We start from the raw sequence: 7,519 nt of genomic DNA on the forward strand, positions 1-7,519 counted from the left end.
TTTGCCAAATTTCATAATCATAAAATGCGGCGATTGCTAACATGATTCGGACGGACTTAAGCATCGCTACAGGTGAGAAGGTCTCATCGTAGTCAACTCCTTGAACTTGTCGAAAACCTTTTGCAACAACTCGAGCTTTGTAGACAGTAACATTACCGTCAGTATCAGTCTTCTTCTTGAAGATCCATTTATTCTCGATGGCTTGCCGATCATAGGGCAAGTCAACCAAAGTCCACACTTTGTTCTCATCCATGGATCCCATCTCAGATTTCATGGCCTCAAGCCATTTTGCGGAATATGGGCTCATCATCGCTTCCTCGTAGTTCGTACGTTCGTCATGGTCAAGTAACATGACTTCCAGAACAGGATTACCGTACCACTCTCGTGCTGATCTTACTCTGGTTGACCTACGAGGTTCAGTAGTAACTTGATCTAAAGTTACATGATCTTCATCATTAGCTTCCTCACTAATTGGTGTTGGAGTCACATGAACAGATTTCTGTGATGAACTACTTTCCAATAAGGAAGCAGGTTGATACTTCTCCAACGTATCTATAATTTTTGATTGTTCCATGCTATTATATTATCAACCCTGGATGTTTTATATGAATTTATATGCTATTTTATATGATTTTTGGGACTAACCTATTAACCTAGAGCCCAGTGCCAGTTTCTGTTTTTCCTTGTTTTAGAGTATCGCAGAAAAGGAAATCAAATGGAGTCCAATTAACCTGAAACTTCACGGAACTTATTTTTGGACCAGAAGAAGCCCACGGAGTATCGAAGTTGGACCAGGAGAGTCCCGGGTTGCCCACGAGGGTGGGGAGCACGCCCTCCACCCTCGTGGGCCCCTCATGGCTCCCCTGATGTATTTCTTCCACCTATAGATATCCATATACCCTGAAACTATCAGGGAGGATAATAGATCGGGAGTTCCGCTGCCAGAAGCCTCCGTAGCCACCGAAAACCAATCTAGACCCGTTTCAGGGCCCTGCCGGAGGGGGGAATCCCTCTCTGGTGGCCATCTTCATCATACCGGTGCTCTCCATGACGAGGAGGGAGTAGTTCTCCCTCGGGGCTGAGGGTATGTACCGGTAGTTATGTGTTTGATCTCTCTCTCTCGTGTTCTTGAGGTGGTACGATCTTGATGTATCGCGAGCTTTGCTATTATATTTGGATCCTATGATGTTTCTCCCCCTCTACTCTCTTGTAATGTATTGAGTTTTCCCTTTGAAGTTATCTTATCGGATTGAGTCTTTAAGGATTTGAGAACACTTGATGTATGTCTTACATGGGATACCCGTGGTGACAATGGGGTATTCTATTGATCCACTTGATGTATGTTTTGGTGATCAACTTGCGGGTTCCACCCATGAAACTATGCATAGGGGTTGGCACACGTTTTCTTCTTGACTCTCCCGTAGAAACTTCGGGGCACTCTTTGAAGTTCTTTGTGTTGGTTGAATAGATGAATCTGAGATTGTGTGATGCATATCGTATAATCATACCCACGGATACTTGAGGTGACATTGGAGTATCTAGGTGACATTAGGGTTTTGGTTGATTTGTGTCTTAAGGTGTTATTCTAGTACGAACTCTAGGGCTGTTTGTGACACTTATAGGAATAGCCCAATGGATTAACTAGAAAGAATAACTTTGAGGTGGTTTCATATCCTACCATAATCTCTTCGTTCGTTCTCCTCTATTAGTGACTTTGGAGTGACTCTTTGTTGCATATTGAGTGATAGTTATGTGATCCAATTATGTTATTATTGTTGAGGGAACTTGCACAAGTGAAAGTATGAACCCTAGGCCTTGTTTCAACGCATTGCAATACCGTTTGTGCTCACTTTTATCATTAGTTACCTTGCTGTTTTTATATTTTCAGATTACAAAAATCTTTATCTACCATCCATATACCACTTGTATCACCATCTCTTCGCCGAACTAGTGCACCTATACAATTTACCATTGTATTGGGTGTGTTGGGGACACAAGAGACTCTTTGTTATTTGGTTGTAGGGTTGCTTGAGAGAGACCCTCTTCATCCTACGCCCCCTACGGATTGATAAACCTTAGGTCATCTACTTGAGGGAAATTTGCTACTGTCCTACAAACCTCTGCACTTGGAGGCCCAACAACGTCTACAATAAGGTTGTGTAGTAGACATCAAGCTCTTTTCTGGCGCCGTTGCCGGGGAGGTGAGTGCTTGAAGGCATATCTTTAGATCTTGCAATCGAATATTTTGTTTCTTGTTTTAGCACTAGTTTAGTTTATAAAATAAAACTACAAAAAAATGGAATTGAGTTTGCCTCATACGCTTCATATTTTTAATATCTTTCGTGAGAATGATGGAAAGGAAAATTGTGCTCAATTACTAGAAGAAGAATGCATTAGAATGTTTGGCACTATATATTTGAATGATGAGCACGATTGCAATGTTGTTAGTATGAATTCTTTGAATATCCATGATGCTAATGATATGCAAAGCCACAAGCTTGGGGATGCTATGTTTGATGAAGATGATATTTTTTGCCCCCCAAGTTTTTATGAGCAAATCTATTATGATGATAGCATGCCTCCTATTTATGATGATTATGTTGATGAAAGTGGTTTCGGAGAGGTCATGACTTTATTTAGTAATGATTCCACTATTCTGGAAGAGGTTCCAATTGATTATGAGAACAAAGTTGCTATCTATGATGATTATTGTGATGACTTGTATGCTATAAAGAATAATGATATCCATGAAACATGTCATCATGATTTTAGTTTTCAATTGGATTATGCCTCACATTATAATTATTTTGTTGAGTTTGCTCCCACTATTATTCATGAGAAGAATTTTGCTTATGTGGAGAGTAGAAAATTTTGCATGCTTGTAGATCATGAAAAGAATGCTTTAGGTGCTGGTTATATTGTTGAATTCATTCATGATGCTACTGAAAATTACTATAAGGGAGGAACATGTGCTTGTAGGAATTACAATAATATCAAGTTTCCTCTCTATGTGCTTAAAGTTTCAAAGTTATGCTTGTTTTACTTTAATATGCAAATTGATTTTTGTTCCCATAAGTTGTTTGCTCACAAAATCCCTACGCATAGGAAGTGATTTAGGCTTAAATGTGCTAGTCATATTCTTCATGATGCCCTCTTTATGTTACAATTCTTATCTTTTATGTGAGCATCATTGAAATCATCATGCCTAGCTAGGGGCGTGAAACGATAGCGCTTGTTGGGAGGCAACCCAACTTTATTTTTGTTCCTTGCTTTTTGTTCCTGTTTATAATAAATAATTTATCTAGCCTCTGTTATTATTGAGTTTTTATGTTTTAATTAGTGTTTGTGCCAAGTAGAACCGTTGGGAAGACTTGGGGAAAGTCTTGTTGATCATGCTGTAAAAAATAGAAACTTTAGCGCTCACGAGATTTCCTGCCATTTTTTATTGGAGAGTGCTATTTAGTTAATTCTTTTGCAGATGATTAATATATAAATTCCTCACGTCCAGAAATTTATTTTAGAATTTTTGAGGTTCCAGAAGTTTGCGTTAGTTACAGATTACTACAGACTGTTCTGTTTTTGACAGATTCTGTTTTTCATGTGTTGTTTACTTATTTTGATGAATCTTTGGCTAGTAAAAGAGTTTATAAACCATAGAGAAGTTGGAATACATTAGGTTTAACACCAATATAAATAAAGAATGATTTCATTACAGTACCTTGAAGTGGTGTTTTGTTTTCTTTCGCTAACGGAGCTCACGAGTTTCCTACTTTAAGTTTTGTGTTGTGAAGTTTTCAAGTTTTGGGTAAAGATTCTATGGACTATGGAATAAGGAGTGGCAAGAGCCTAAGATTGGGGATGCCCATGGCACCCCAAGGTAATATTCAAGGACAACCAAGAGCCTAAGCTTGGGGATGCCCCGGAAGGCATCCCCTCTTTCGTCTTCGTTCATCGGTAACTTTACTTGGAGCTATATTTTTATTTACCACATGATATGTGTTTTGCTTGGAGCGTCAATTTATTTTGTTAGGATTTGCTTGCTTCTTGAATAAAATACCAAGATCTGAAATTCTTAAATGTTAGAGAGTCTTCACATAGTTGCATAATTATTCGACTACTCATTGATCTTCACTTATATCTTTCAGAGTAGTTTGTCATTTGCTTTAGTGCTTCACTTATATCTTTTTAGAGCACGGTGGTGGTTTTATTTTGAAGAAATAGATGAACTCTCGTGCTTCACTTATATCATTTTGAGAGTCCTAAACATCATGGTAATTTGCTTTGGTTATGAATTTAGTCCTAATATGATGGGCATCCAAGAGGGATATAATAAAAACTTTCATATGAAGTGCATTGAATACTAAGAGAAGTTTGATACTTGATAATTGTTTTAAGATATGGAGATGGTGATATTAGAGTCATGCTAGTTGAGTAGTTGTGAATTTGAGAAATACTTGTGTTGAGGTTTGTGATTCCCGTAGTATGCACGTATGGTGAACCGTTATGTGACGAAGTCGGAGCATGATTTATTTATTGATTGTCTTCCTTATGAGTGGCGGTCGGGGACGAGCGATGGTCTTTTCCTACCAATCTATCCCCCTAGGAGCATGCGCGTAGTACTTTGTTTCAATAACTAATAGATTTTTGCAATAAGTATGTGAGTTCTTTATAACTAATGTTGAGTCCATGGATTATACGCACTCTCACCCTTCCACCATTGCTAGCCTCTCTAGTATCGTGCAACTTTCGCCGGTATCATAAACCCACCATATATCTTCCTCAAAACAGCCACCATATCTACCTATTATGGCATTTCCATAGCCATTCCGAGATATATTGCCATGCAACTTTCCACCGTTCTGTTTATTATGACACGCTCCATCATTGTCATATTGCTATGCATGATCATGTAGTTGACATTGTATTTGTGGCAAAGCCACTGTTCATAATTCTTTCATACATGTCACTCATGAGTCATTGCACATCCCGGTACACCGCCGGAGGCATTCATATAGAGTCATATTTTGTTCTAAGAATTGAGTTGTAATTCTTGAGTTGTAAGTAATAAAAGTGTGATGATCATCATTATTAGAGCATTGTCCCAGTGAGGAAAGGATGATGGAGACTATGATTCCCCCACAAGTCGGGATGAGACTCCGAACAAAAAAAAAGAGGCCAAAGAAGCTAAAAAAAGAGGCCAGGCCCAAACAAAAAAAATAAAAAAAACTGAGAGAAATAGAGAGAAGGGGCAATGCTACTATCCTTTTACCACACTTGTGCTTCAAAGTAGCACCATGATCTTTATGATAGTGAGTCTCCTATGTTGTTACTTTCATATACTAGTAGGAATCTTTCATTATAGAACTTAGCTTGTATATTCCAATGATGGGCTTCCTCAAAATGCCTTAGGTCTTCGTGAGCAAGCAAGTTGGATGCACACCCACTTAGTTTCTTTTTGAGCTTTCATACACTTATAACTCTAGTGCATCCATTGCATGGAAATCCCTACTCACTCACATTGATATCTGTTGATGGGCATCTCCATTGCCCGTTGATACGCCTAGTTGATGTGAGACTATCTTCTCCTTTTTGTCTTCTCCATCAACCACCATTTTATTCCACCTATAGTGCTATGTCCATGGCTCACGCTCATGTATTGCGTGAAGATTGAAAAAGTTTGAGAACATCAAAAGTATGAAAGAATTGCTTGGCTTGTCATCAGGGTTGTGCATGATTTAAATACGTTGTGTGGTGAAGATGGAGCATAGCCAGACTATATGATTTTGTAGGGATAGCTTTCTTTGGCCATGTTATTTTGAGAAGACATGATTACTTGGTTAGTATGCTTGAAGTATTATTATTTTTATGTCAACATTAAAACTTTTGTCTTGAATCTTATGGATCTGAATATTCTTGCCATAATAAAGAGAACTACATGGATAAATATGTTAGGTAGCATTCCACATCAAAAATTCTGTTTTTATCATTTACCTACTCGAGGACGAGCATGAATTAAGCTTGGGGATGCTGATACTTCTCCAACGTATCTATAATTTTTGATTGTTCCATGCTATTATATTATCAACCTTGAATGTTTTATATGCATTTATATGCTATTTTATATGATTTTTGGGACTAACCTATTAACCTAGAGCCCAGTGCCAGTTTCTGTTTTTTCCTTGTTTTAGAGTATCGCATAAAAGGAAAATCAAATGGAGTCCAATTGACCTGAAACTTCACGGAACTTATTTTTCGACCAGAAGAAGCCCACGGAGTATCGGAGTTGGACCAGGAGAGTCCCGGGCTGCCCATGAGGGTGGGGGCGCACCCACCCCCCTGGGCGCGCCCTCCACCCTCGTGGGCCCCTCGTGGCTCCCCTGATGTATTTCTTCCGCCTATATATATCCATATACACTAAAACTATCAGGGAGGACAATAGATCAGGAGTTCCGCCGCCAGAAGCCTCCGTAGCCACCGAAAACCGATCTAGACCCGTTCCGGCACCCTGCCGGAGGGGGGAATCCCTCTCTGGTGGCCATCTTCATCATCCCGGTGCTCCCCATGACGAGGAGGGAGTAGTTCTTCCTCGGGGCTGAGGGTATGTACCAGTAGCTATGTGTTTGATCTCTCTCTCTCATGTTCTTGAGGTGGTACGATCTTGATATTTCGCGAGCTTTGCTATTATATTTGGATCCTATGATGTTTCTCCCCCTCTACTCTCTTTTAATGGATTGAGTTTTCCCTTTGAAGTTATCTTATCGGATTGAGTCTTTAAGGATTTGAGAACACTTGATGTATGTCTTGCGTGGGATACCCGTGGTGACAATGGGGTATTCTAATGATCCACTTGATGTATGTTTAGGTGAACAACTTGCGGGTTCCGCCCATGAACCTATGCATAGGGGTTGGCACACGTTTTCGTCTTGACTCTCCAGTAGAAACTTTGGGGCACTCTTTGAAGTTCTTTGTGTTGGTTGAATAGATGAATCTGAGATTGTGTGATGCATATCGTATAATCATACCCACGTATACTTGAGGTGACATTGGAGTATCTAGGTGACATTAGGGTTTTGGATGATTTGTGTCTTAAAGTGTTATTCTAGTACGAACTCTAGGGCTGTTTGTGACACTTATAGGAATAGCCCAACGGATTGATTGGAAAGAATAACTTTGAGGTGGTTTCGTACCCTACCATAATCTCTTCGTTCGTTCTCCGCTATTAGTGACTTTGGAGTGACTCTTTGTTGCATGTTGAGGGATAGTTATGTGATCCAATTATGTTATTATTGTTGAGGGAACTTGCACTAGTGAAAGTATGAACCCTAGGCCTTGTTTCAACGCATTGCAATACCGTTTGTGCTCACTTTCATCATTAGTTACCTTGCTGTTTTATATTTTCAGATTACAAAAACCTTTATCTACCATACATATACCACTTGTATCACCATCTCTTCGCCGAACTAGTGCACCTATATAATTTACCATTGTATTGGGTGTGTTGGGGACACAAGAGACTCTT

Source organism: Triticum urartu, chromosome 6 (genome assembly GCF_003073215.2).
Source record: "Triticum urartu cultivar G1812 chromosome 6, Tu2.1, whole genome shotgun sequence".
NCBI lineage: Eukaryota > Viridiplantae > Streptophyta > Magnoliopsida > Poales > Poaceae > Triticum > Triticum urartu.